The sequence below is a fragment of the Lycium ferocissimum genome, chromosome 8 (genome assembly GCF_029784015.1).
Source record: "Lycium ferocissimum isolate CSIRO_LF1 chromosome 8, AGI_CSIRO_Lferr_CH_V1, whole genome shotgun sequence".
NCBI lineage: Eukaryota > Viridiplantae > Streptophyta > Magnoliopsida > Solanales > Solanaceae > Lycium > Lycium ferocissimum.
In genome coordinates, this window is record NC_081349.1 from 17,750,332 (window position 1) to 17,763,981 (window position 13,650).

Here is a 13,650-nt window from a genome sequence, read left to right on the forward strand (position 1 = left end):
CATATTACCCAATAATAGATTTTGGTATGTCCATTTCATCGATGTCTCTGCTCCCGAGGTCCAATCACCGCCGGTAGAATCGTGGAGCGAGGGCCTTTTCTGTGCATTCGCATCGTCCGAGCCTATTAGCCTCGCAGCTTACGGCCTTCTGGCTTGGTGTTCGGGGACAGCACCTCTTATGGATACCGAGGGGCCTTTACCCGCATTCACCGGACAGGCTCTTCAATTGGGAGTGAGACCGAGTTTTACCGACGCGAGCATTCTAACCACTCAAATAGCTTCGTATCTTGTTTAATTTCATTAATGTAATGGCTACCTTATGTGTCTATATTATTTATTTTGCATAGTCTCCCATGGCATTTGATCTTGGATCCTCACACATTCCCCGTGCTTGACGTACGTGCACTTTAGAGACACAGGTTAGCTTTTAATTCAAAGTATTTGGTGACTTGTGGTTGTTATGTGTTGTTTTGTCTTCGTTGCTTTGGTTGTTTATGTTGGTATATGGTATTGGAGGAAGTCCTTGTTACAGGGGAGATGCTGTCCGATTTTACGTAGACAATCAAAGTAATTGCTAAGAAAATTTATCTAACGAATCCAATCATACAAAAATAACTTCTATTTTTTATGGCATTTATAGGATGCGGGTGTGATACAAGAGGAAAGTTCACCAACGTAGATCAAAACGAGAGCGCCGACAAACTCAAGATGGTACGCAGTGGGGGGGGGGGAGGGACACCGTAAAAATTAAATTTTTATGAATTATTGAATTTATCTTGTTATAGCTCGTACTCGTACGTTCGGATGCCGCGAGACAATGGCGAGAAGTTAAGGACAAGACTATGACCTAAAATAATTTTAGGTGCGAGTTGTTAGGAATATTAATCGTGGACAATGGTAGTGTGGAAAATATTGAGAAAGGCTAAGGGCAAGAAGAGAAATTCGGAAAATGGGCCGTGGAAATAATGCGGAAGGTTAGGGACAAAATGATAATATTGAGAAAAGTCGAGGGGTAAAATAGTAATTTTTCAAGGTTCAAGAAAAATCCTTGGAGGGCCAAATCTTATATAAGAAGACACTTGGCCTTCTTTATTAAATTTCAAGAAAAAGGAAAGAAAGCTCTAGAAAAAAAAAATGAAAAGGGGGCAAAGTGTAAATAATGAGGGACTAAAGTGTGCAAGGGAAGACACTTGGTCTTCCTTGACCAAGTGAAGAAATTCAAGAAAAGAGAGGAAAAATCAAGAAAAAAGAAGAAAACTCTAGAAAAAAGTGGAGAAGAACACGTGACCTTTTGTTTACTTCGAGGCTAAATCATAAATATGAAAAAGAAGTGGAAGACATGTATATATATATATATACTTGGAGTCATCTTTTAGTTGAAGAAATAAGAAAGAAAAAAAAGAAGAAGAAGAAGAGAGAGATATAGTAGTATTCGGCCATGGCTCCAAAAATGGGAGCCATGGAAGATGATCAAAATAAATTATTTTCTTCCACTTTTCCTACCTAATTGAAGGTCCTCAACAACATGGAGTGGTTGTTGGAACAAGCAAAGCATTTGTTGTGCAAGTTTGGAGCCTAGTCAAGTAAGAAGAAGTTAAGTAAAAAGGTATGTATTCAATCTTCTTCTATATGATATGAATGGTTGTGCGTGTTGTAGTGTATGAAAATGAATGGAATTCATGAAAAATATCAATGTAGAGGTGGTGGCCGTGTGGTGTGTTTGAAGCCGTGTGTGTGTGTTGTGTTGTGTAGAAGATTGAGTTCATTTCATGTAATGTGTTGCTTGTTGTGGTAATGTATAGAAAACATGGAGAAATCCATGGAAAATATGGATGTTGTAGTGTGGCCGAATGGAGTGTGGTGTGACAAGTTATGGTGATTTAATTCTATCTGATATTTTAGTGTTGCTAATGTATGGTGGTGATCTAACTTATGCATCTAGAATGAGAGAAATGTGTTACTAATGTTTTATGGAAGTTGGAAGGTTTTGGGTAGCATTGTACAATTGATCGGGTCATTGTGAATATTGTAATGATTGATGGAAATAATTGTTAGAATTGTTGTTTGGTTTGGCCGGGTTGAATTCCCGGGATTGTTATTGAGTGAAATCGGCCAAATTAGACTTGGTGGCATGGTATATTTACAGGGGAGATGCTGCCGAAATTTCGGTAGCCAAGTTTTATTTTAAGGATCTAATTCTAAATGCACTAATCAATGTTGGTAAACACGACCAAATCAGAGTCCGGCGGATTTGAAATTGGATTTGGAGTAGCAAAAGGAGCGGAAAGAGGTATGTAAGGCTTTACTTTCCTTCCTTGGCACGTCTTAGACGTACTAGGTTTGGACACGGGCCTCGGGGACAATCCCTTTCCTAGAAACCCGAGATTGAAATTAACTACTATTCATTCAGTAGAATTGAATTAGAAATTGTGTGAAATGATGGAAAAATTTCCTAAACATCTAGAACTTGCACCAAAAGGACCCGATTACCCTAGGATTCTCACAATTGACCTCATGAATTGCAATATACGTAAATTTTGTACGCCGCCTCATTTGACCCGAGGTGGGCCCGTTGGTCCCAGATTCTTCTCTAATGTTCCGTTTATCAAACAATAAGTGTGGTAATCGTATTAATGAGAATGTTCCTATGATGGTAATGATAACGATGATGTAAGGAAGAGGATATGATTATGAGAAGTATGACAAGAATGTTTCCATGACTAAGAGCCTTAAGTCAAAAATCCAGCGAGAGCATGGAAATGTTAAACTAGTCCTTGATCTCTAATTCTATTCTTTAGCTATGATACTATTTTCTAAAGATTTCAAAGCATACAAATTAACGTATATGATGTTTATGATTTTATTCCACGTTCTCTTGTGATGTCACTCTCCATTGATAGTCTCGCCTTATTACTAGTTCCTCCAAGGCGAGATAAAACGCCCATGGTTATTCCATAATATCATCGGAGGGTCTCGACCTTACGTCACTCCGATAAAGTCATAGCTTTTGGTTGGGCTCCAATGCATGCTTATGATGGATGCTACACTGGCCTAGATGGCCGGGCATGTCACCGCTACGGCGCCATTGGATGTTACACCGGCCTGAGGGCGGCACGACCGCCACTACGATAGGCGTAGGGGTCCGCATATAATTACACCGGGCCTATTGGCCGGCACGACCCCCACCAGTGGCGCCGCAAGAGATAATTACCCCGGACGCGGGAGGCCCGACGCGGGCAATGATATTATGCAACGTGACATTACGAGATCACGCAATTCGTGCGCATTATGTACGTATATAAAGGTAACAAAGAAGCATGCATGATTGTGCCCAAGAGGCACTCACATGTAGGCGTACTACAAATTTTATGCATGACATGTCCCACATATACAGTATATTCTCATTTATATGACATGCTCTACTTTTTTATACCATGTTACCGTTCATACCTTACATATTCAGTACAATGCTCGTACTGACCCCCTCTTCTTCGGGGGCTGCGTTTCGTGCCGCGCGAGTACACCGTACGGATAGAAAGCCGGATAGAAGACGTTCCAAATAAGTCGGCAAACTCCATTTGTTCTCGAGTGTCGCCGAGTCGCCGCACTATGCCATGAAGTCTTATTTGAAGTTAGAGACTTTGCGAGCGTAGTCGTGGGTTTCGGGAGACAGTTTGTATTATGATACGAGTTTGTATAGCTATATATTTTATTTGATTTAAAAGCAACGAAAGGGTCCTATTATGTATGAGTAATTTTATTAAGTATGTTTGCTTTAAAGGTTCAGAAAAAAAAAAAATTCCCGTACGTAGTAAGAGTCGGGCCGGTTCGCTCGGCTCCCACATTGGGAAAGTCGGTGCCATCACACCCTGATCAAGATTAGGGTGTGACATATCTTAAATCTCAATAGTTATGTAATCTTTGAAGAATATATATTGTGTGTTGAATAAACGTTAGATTTGAATACTTGCCAACGTTTTACAATAAATAAAGGTTAGCTTTGAATGCTTGATAATGTTTTACAAGAAAAACAATTGCATTCTTGATGTTACGACTACATGGCAGATTTAACGACTGCATGGCAGGCGAACGTTTACGTGCATATAAAAATTTTCATGCATCAATTACTGCAAAACTGCCAACGTTTTGCAACAAAATGAATTGTTGTAAAACGTTGGCAGGCCAACGTTTTTGCAACAAAACATTTTGTTGTAAAACGTTGGCAGGCTAACGTTTTGCAACAATTCATTTTGTTGAACTTGGCCGGCCAACGTAGCAATAATTGATTCTTGAAATTTTTTTTACGCCAGAGAATCCTTGCAGTCGTCAAATCACGCGTACCGTAAAAGCAAAATAGTAAAATAATTTGTAAAATTTTTGTTGTTAAGGCGCGCAATGCATGCAAGCATCAAATCTGCCATGCAATCGTCAAATCAAGCATGCATTCGTAAAATCAAACAGTAAATATATTTTTTCAACATCAGCATTATGACAATCAAAGGTCCGTGAATCATTTGTTTTATATACCAATTAAGATTTGTATTCTGCATATCTCTGAATTCTCCACTTCTCGCTTGTAGACTTCATTTTTCAAGAATTCTCCACTTCTCTCTTGCATTCTCCATTAATTTTTAGATTTGTATTCTGCATATCTCTCTGAATTCTCCACTTCTTCCTTGTAGATTTCATTTTTCAAGAATTCTCCACTTCTCTCTTGCATTTTCCATTAATTTTTACATTTGTATTCTGTTGAAAATAATATGGCGGAAAATTATGTAAGAGTTAACTTATATTGGGGTGGTGAAGTTGTGTACGAAGAAGGTTCGGCCGAGATATAACCGTCGTCCGGAGCCGTACAAAGGTTTCCAATTTCCCTCAAATACGATCGTCTACAACGTGTTTTCATAAGCAAAATGGCCACAACCGATCCTAACCTTTCGGTTTATCACCGGACGATATCCAACATCAATTACGGCTAGGAGATTTCCCATTTACGAGGAAACTCTTATTTCGGACGATGACTCCTTATCGTTATTTCTTCGAAGTCCTGATATATTTAGCAATCATATCAGTATAGCGACACTTGGCATGTATGCAACTGTTGAACGCTCTACTAATGTTGAAGCACCCACTGACGATGAGTTTGATATTCGAGGTACTACGTATCTTCCCGCTATGAATATTGGGCTTCAAAGAGGTACACTTCAACAAGAAACAATGGTAGGAGTTGGTAGCCAATCACATAACTTTGGTTGGACTATGCAGCCGTGATATTCCTGGACCGAGTAGTGCTCCAAATACAAGTGAATTAGGTGGCGGGAGTATAGTTCGATATCGCCCTACTCAAGTGGAGTCATTTACAGAAAGGTAAATATAACGATGTTTTTTCCGCTTAAACTAGGAGACTTCTAACTAATTGTTTCTGAGATTTGAACCCCTTGAATTTTCCTATGTTTGTAGGTGTAACGATTTTGAAGAAAATCCCGTATTAACTCAAATTCACACAAATTGTGAGCAATAATGATGTAGCTAATGATCACTCCCATGAGTCAGATAGTGATATCCCATTAGATCACACAGAAACAGACGATGATCACTCATCTGATGATGATGGTCATTCTTATGAAGACATTACTGCTCGTGACGGTAACGTTAGCTACCATTCTAATGCGATTCCATAATTGGATAACACGAAGAAGGCCGGATGATTTTGCCTTCATGAGAGATGACGGTCCGCTTCGATCCGCACTTTGGGATTGTAAAAAAACCCGAATTTATCGGATCGGGTTAGTATGGTGGCAATGAATATTCTTTTTATTTGTTGGCCCATTTTTAGGGGGTTGATAATTTTCCTTGTATTATGCAATTAGGTATGTTATTTTAGAACAAGCAGGAAATGAAAGGCATAGTGAGACAATATTGTCTCAAAGAAAAGAAAGAGTTCATTTGTGATCAGTCCAAAGGTAAATTTTGGAGGGTTATTTGCAAGCGTCATATGTTGGGATGTGAGTGGATGATCCATTTTAGAGAAATTTCAAGTGGTATGTGGAAGGCGAGCAAAGCGGATCTCCACCACGCTTGTCTCACGGATGATTACGAAAGGATCATTTCAATTTGAACGAAATACCTAATTGCTACTACGTTGATACCATATATTATGGTCGATCCATACATCGGTATTAAGTCGGTTCAGAAAAAATAAAAGGATTGCATTTGTTTACTCCTAGTTATAGAAAAGCACAAAAGGGGTGTAAGAAAGCTATTGAAATGGTATTTGGTGATTTTGAAACCTCTTTCAAGACATTGCCCCGATACATGGCTGCTTTAAAATATTTCAATCCGGGGACCGTTGTTGAGTGGGAGCACCAATCAACTACAATGCAAGGTGAACACATCTTCAAGTTTCTTTTCTGGGCTTATAAACCAAGCATCGATGGATTCAAAAGTTGCAAGCCTGTCATCTCAATAGACGGTACTCATCTGTATGATAAGTATGAGATGAAACTGCTAATTGCTATTCGAATTGATGCGAACAATAACATTTTTCCACTTGCATATGCTATTGTTGCACGTCAGAGCTTTGAGTCTTGGACGTGGTTCCTTGTGTTGTTGTGGAGACATATTGTTCGTGAGAGACAAGGAATTGGACTTATTTCGACCGTCATCGGGGCATCTTGCAATGTGTCCAAACACATGATTGGTTACAACCACCATCCACACACCATAGGTTTTGCGTTCGGCATTTGAAAAGCAACTTCAATAAAAAGTTCCTCAACAAAGACCTTGAGAAGCTAATGTGGTTGGCGGCTACGAGCACCGGAGAGAAGAAGTATAAAATGAGGATGGAACAAATCAAAACAATGTCACCTCCAACAGTATTCGTGGTTAAAATCTCTTCCGAGGAGAAATGGACATTGCATAAGGACAACGATCATAGGTTGGGGGCTATGACAACGAATGTCTCCGAGTCTTACAACGGTTTATTGAAGAAAGCTCGTGGATTGCCCGTTACTGCCATGGTCCGTTATATGTTTAAAAATCTTATTGATCGATTTGTTGAGAGAAGCACCCTTGCTGATTTGTTGATTGCGGATAAAAAGTTTCGGCCGCGCGCTGTTGAAAAGAAGTTTGATGAATACTGGGAGAGGTCCCTAAAGCATACTGACATGCGACGAATACAATGCAATCGAAGGGGTCTTTTGAGATTTTGACATTCGCACACGAAGGTAAGGGCGGAAATATCCATAAAGTCTCTGCCGAAGGAAAAAGTGTTCGTGTGGGAAGTGGAGAAACTACCATATGCCATGTTCACATGCAATTAAATTTTGTGATATCCGCGGAATTCAACCAAAGGACCGTGTTAGCAAGTACTACGATTCAGGTTTTACAAGCAAACGTACGGTGGAAATTTTTCACCGTCAGGTGATGAGGCATATTGGCCACCTTCTCCCTTCGCCTTAATTGCAAACACCGAATACGAGCGAACTTCGGTGAACGCGGACTACAACTAGAAGGAGGAATGAAATGGATATAGCTCCCCGCTCGCATGGCTAGAAAGTGTAGTACGTGCAAGCAAACGGGTCATAACAAGAATCGGCGCCCGACGAACCGGTAGTTGTTGTTGCTTGTTGGTTTTTATGTTTTTTCTTAACTTGTACGATTGTTTTTTCCTTATGTAATCTTCCAAGAATATATAACATGTCTTATGCCGTTTAATAGTTAGTATGTAATTTAACATTTATTACTTAGTTAATGTGTGATGTTTATTTAACTTATATTTTATTTTTTATTTCTGTTCGCATATATAACACATATTTAATTATTGCATGTGTTAAAATATTTATTTGAGTTATTCATCGAAATTAACTATATGCTTTAAAAATTAAAAAAATCAATAAATTTTTTTATTAAAAACACATTAGAATATGATTTAAATAGAGGCAACGTCTTACAAACTATTTGTAAAACGTCGGGGAGAAAAAATTAATGAAAGGTATAACGTGGACTGATCCACGTTATACAATTTTTTTTTTTTCGTTTGGTGAATCTATCAAAGGGGAAAAAAAAGTTGGGGTATAACGTGGATCAGTCCACGTTATATCCCTTTTGGTATATATATTTTTGGCTACCCCCTTTTGGTTTATACTGTATATTTTTATACCCTTTAGGCTCCGGACTCTGTTCAATGACCCAAAATTACTACATAAAATCGCCCCAGTGTGATAGCCATAGCTTTAATTATATATCTGATAAATTGGTAATATTGTTTTCCTTCTTTTTTTTTCTCCCTCTTTTTGCTCTGCTTGCTTTACTCCCCTCTTCCCGCTCAATCTTTGCTCCACATTTGCACCTAGTTGTTCAATTTGGACATGTGAAATTCAACAAACAAGCATAAGTAGAACCACAAATAAATAGAAGCTCCTTTTGACCACCAACGCAATCTTTTAGGAAGAAACAAACTGACTTAAAAAAGCAATCCAACACAAACAAATTGCATAAAATTACAAAAGATGTTAAAATGAGAATGCAGCAACGCTAATTAAATCACTTTGAACGCCGCCCAGTAAGTCTTAGAGAGACCATCAAATATATTAATAGACAGCTCCTAGTCTCACTCATTTTTCATTAATGGTGTACTTGAGTTTGTTGTATACTCCAAAGCTAACATGCATATCATATGTAATGACATTCATTACCGTAGATATTCTACAAATTGTATCAATTTACACACTACACTTTTTGGTGATCCATGGCATAAAAATCGAGCATTTGACAAACTCACACCATCCATTTCAACCTAATAAAGAATGTTATTTGCAGAGTGACTTTGACTAACCTTTCATGGTGCCAACAAATCCTATGAAGGCCGAAACCTGCGGCGCATACTACTGCACCTCAGTCATCACCAATGGCATCAGCTAATCCCTTTGTTACAAAGTAATCAAAAGAGAATTGTGAATTTCATCAATCCAAATAAAATGAGTCATGCATGTCATAAAACACTCTGGGTGCATATCCCTTCAATGATTATTATTTGTAATCACATAAGAAAGAAGGGACAGAACTAGGCAAAAAAATATGTACCCGCAGTGTCGTCTTCCCTTTTTTCCTTTAGAAAAGGAGAGATAGAAACACAAGTTGATGAACTAATCATACCAAGCGTATTTTAGCATTAACTGCATATCACTAATCCTCCCTCTTTCCTTGTGCGTCTTCTCCTGTAATTCCAGGGCGGCGGTTCAAGATATTCTGAACAAATAGAATTTAATGTTGCATTAATTAATTCGTGCCAAAAGCTAGCTGAGAAAAGTATTGTACGATATTAAGACTAATTCGATAATCATTATTCCTTTTTTACTTCTTTTTTGATTTTCTTTTAAATTTTAAGTTAAAATTAAATTTGCAATCATGAATACAACTTCTATGCTTGGTGATTAGGATTTAACGCCAGTGAGTAAAGTATTGTGTAAATATTAAAACTTATTTGTAATTACTTTTCCTATTTTTTGCTTCTTTTTTCACAATATTCTCTTAAATTTTTAATTTAATCTAAATAGATTTTTGGCCCATGGGCCGCCCAAAATTCCTCGGTCAAGTCTCAAGGGCCACTAAGCTTAAAATTTTTATAAGCCTCAATTTAAATGGGCTTAAATAATCTTAGCCCAACCCTACCCTTATAGAGGGCTGGGATGGGTTGGCCTCAAGGGCCAAGCCCATTTTGACGGCTCTATCTATAGCTATAAAATGTGGAAGTAACAGCCAAACTGAGGCAGTAGCTGCTAACTATGGGCTCAAATGGTGCTTACACTATGGTTTTGACAAGCAGCATTTGGAGCTAGACTCACTTGTAATAGTGGAAATGCTGAAGAACAAGGATACTGCCAACCTCATGCTTACAAGACTTATACAAGACACTATACAGGCCATGGAGGGCAAAGATATCACCATTTTACATTGCTTCAGAGAAGCCAATGGTGTTGCTGATTTTACTTGCATCCTCAAGTGGAACTAGCACCTTCTGCTACTCTTACCAACAACTACCTAGAGAAGTGAAGGGGTTATTTCACCTAGACAAATGCCAGCATAAGAAGAAGATATGACAAGAATAACTTCTTTGTTAGTTAATTCTGTGTAAATAGTATATATGAAAGTTGTATAGGTTCACTTTCATATCTTTTGCGGATTGCAGGTTACAATCAAAATGTACTCGAGGTCAGGTTCTTGGCCCCCTCTTTCAACTGTTTTTTGCATCGAATGAATGGGCAAGACAAGGGCCAAGCCAGGTCCTTGACATCAAGGTGTTAAACCTTGGTGGTGGCAATTTCAAAAAATAAAATAAAAAAGGACATCTTTTCCTTTTATCAGAAAATTACCAAATCCATGTTTTGATTTCCAGCCTGCACCATTGGCCAGGGCTTTTCGAAAAACGGTATACATACTGAAGGAAGAATAACTTGAATATGTACGTGGAGTTATACATACCTTCTTTTTTAGTCAATTATGTATTATCACCACCAATTGCCTTTGCATATTTTTACACAATCACTTGTGGAATTCTGTAAATTTTCTACCACAAGCACACTCTTCATTGCCAAGCATTTTTCTCCCAATCAAAAACTTATTTTTCTTAGAAAGGTCACAAATATTATTCATCCTTGGCGAAAAAGGTTATGCTAAAAGCCATATTTACATTTCAGAAAAAGCAAGAGTGTATCCCTGTTCCTCTTAAATGGATTCTATGGTACTGTCTAACAAAGATTCTGCTTCATTTAGAAGTTCTTCATTTAGAAGTTCTTCTTTAGACCAAAAGTGAAACAAAAATAAACAATTCCTCTTCATCTTTTGAAGAGTGTTGTTTGTATCATCAAAGAATCTTGTAAATTCTTTCTTTCCATATAGTCCCACCAAATATATGCTCTCTTCAGATCAAAAACCAAAGTAAAAGGCATCACTTAAATTTTGGTTTTCACCATTAAGACCATTGACTAGATACCATCAATAATAGAGTATACATAACATAGGAAGATACGGCAGTTTAAGGAAAATCACCAATTTCATATATCAAAATTTCGAGGACTAAATCATACTGATCCAACGAAACATCGAAAAAGTGTACAAAAGCACAATAGGTCTGATTAATTTCTTAACTCATATTGTAATAACAAGGGATAATACATGAAAAGAAAACATCCTAAATTTTGCTCCGAGTGTAATTTGCACACCTATACTGTGTTCCACATGTATTTGAGCAGGTAGATAGAAGTACTCTTGTATTATGTGTTCTGATTCATTTAAACCTGCATTATAGAAAGAAAATATGACCAACTTCCAGGTTTTTGTGAAAAAATTACTAATAAGCTGTATATTGTAAATTTCAATTTCAATATATAAGCAAATGTTTGTTCTGAGGCAATTACCATTGAAACTCCAAGCTAATTTGATGGGCGCCTTGCCTTGTAATAGTATTTGATTCCAGGATCTCATAGCCTTTCAAGAAGTAGCGCCAAGACATGTAATTTATATATTTGTAACGCTTGGTACATTCTTTGTCCCGACCTTTGAGCTCATTCAATAGAACCTACAAATTCATAACATAAGTATAGTGAAAAAGAAGGAGAAGTGAATATAGGAAATTATTAAGCTGAAGAATGAAGTCATAATAATATTGCAGAATACCTGTATGAAGTTATGTTTTAGGGCATCTGAATTCATTCTCAGCAGCACGGTCCGGGGATGGAAGTAACTAAACACTTCATCAAGTAAAGATTCATATCTTGATACTGATGAAAAGAGTATTGCCAAATTTATGTGCTTGATACAAAGCGGTTGAATGTTGCTTTGATGGTTTCCCGAATGAAATTTTACTTCCTTCATAGACAATGAAAAATAATTTTCAACACGAATTGTCAAACATGAATGGAAAAATCATTTACTCTCAAATTGTTGGAAAATACCAAAGATGAAAGTTCTAGTTTAACACTTAGCGAGACTCAAGATGCAACAATTAACAATAAAGTTATAAAGTTTAGAATGTGAATCAATGCGAGATACGCTATTGAAGGTACTATCATCAGAGTAAATTTATATATGTTGCTACCTATGTGCAAATAACAAACTGACGTCTACTCCCAAAATGCAATGAAAACAACTGAAATTTCTAACCCAAATAGAAGTTCCAGCAAACTCTTAATCTCTAAACTGTTTTTGTAATTTATTTAGAGTAATGGAAAAAGTCGGATACATCATTTCAGAATATATAGATGTGACCTTCTACAAAAAATTTCCTACAACTACTGGATTCATTATTACAGAAAATGTTGTGCCTTTTAAACAATAGGCAAAAATACTCAAAGCAAAAACTAACATAATTTAGCTATCAAGATACATACCTTTGATTCAGTTGTGTCAGTTTCCAAGGACAAGCTGATATTTTCACCCAAATTTTCAGCAAAAGTACACGAGCTTGGGACTTTTTTAATATCTATTAGCTTGAACGAACGTAAATTGGGACTAACAATGAAAGCATCATCCAAGTCAACCCTGTCAATTAACCTCAAACTCTTGATTTTATTCAATCCTTTACATAAAGGAAGAGATAAGGATTTAAGGCACGGGAATGCTAAGGAAATATCTTTAGGAAATCCTATGGGAATGTATTCAGAATCTATTTTCAGGACTTGCAGCTTAGTACAAGCGCATAGATCAAGTTTCTCTTTTGCTGCTGATGAGGAAATAAACAAGTGAAACTCCAACAGATTTCGAGCTTTTATTTCTATTGTTTGTATATATCTACTGCGACAATTCACATGAACCTTTTTAAGTTGATTCAGATGAGGCACTGAGATGGAATGAAGGTCGTAACAACGTATCAAAGTTAACAATGGAAGGGCACTTGTTCATGAACTTGGAGAAGTAGCATGGAGAGATGCGAACAGAATCAAAACATATCTCTTTCAATGAAGGCAATTCCTTAATATCTCTAACAAAGTTCAAGTTGCAATCTCCTTTTAAGTGGAGAACGGTTAATAAACTTGATTCTAAAGTTTGCGTAGACATGTAATAGTAAGAACTACGTACAAACAAATAGAATTCTGTGAAACTCATATTGTCAGCAGCAAATTTGATAACTGGCTCGACGCGATAGCTGCATTGACAGTTGTTGTGATAATAATAGCAGTGTCCACAGTATATCTTTGTAGAATGTGTTCGCACAAATTTGCGGTCGTCCAATGATGTTATCATCTGATGCCAACTTTTACAAACAAGGGAAGCTATTGATCTTTGTTTCAGCGTAAGAGAAGAGAGGATTTGCTGGACGATATCTTCTGGTAGCACAGATAAGATTCCATCATGGCTAGCAGGCCAAGAGATGGAATCACAAACAATGGCCGCCATGAATTTTTTGTGCGAGAAAAGTGAGCTATTGCTTTTTGCGGTTTGTTTGATTTTCTAGGGTTAGCAGTACATGTATATAAGGCTTCCCTACTTAAAAACTTTTATTTTTTTAATTTAAACTAGTATTCGTACCCATTAAATAACACAATTATGACAAATTATAATATGGCTTGTTTAAGTACATTGAATCAAATTACTTTAACAAAATTTCAATTATCATCTTATTTCTAATGCAATGTACTTAATAACAAAAAT

The 13,650-nt window shown here is 37.1% G+C and overlaps 1 long non-coding RNA gene across 1 annotated transcript; it reads right to left on the reverse strand.

The window, feature by feature from the left end:
• Positions 1-8,832: 8,832 nt before the first annotated feature.
• On the reverse strand, positions 8,833-9,288 carry LOC132066671 (uncharacterized). Its single transcript, XR_009416904.1, has 2 exons — positions 9,157-9,288; positions 8,833-8,925 (listed from the first exon to the last, which is right to left on the reverse strand). It is a non-coding gene; the product is annotated as an uncharacterized LOC132066671 (long non-coding RNA).
• Positions 9,289-13,650: the final 4,362 nt, after the last annotated feature.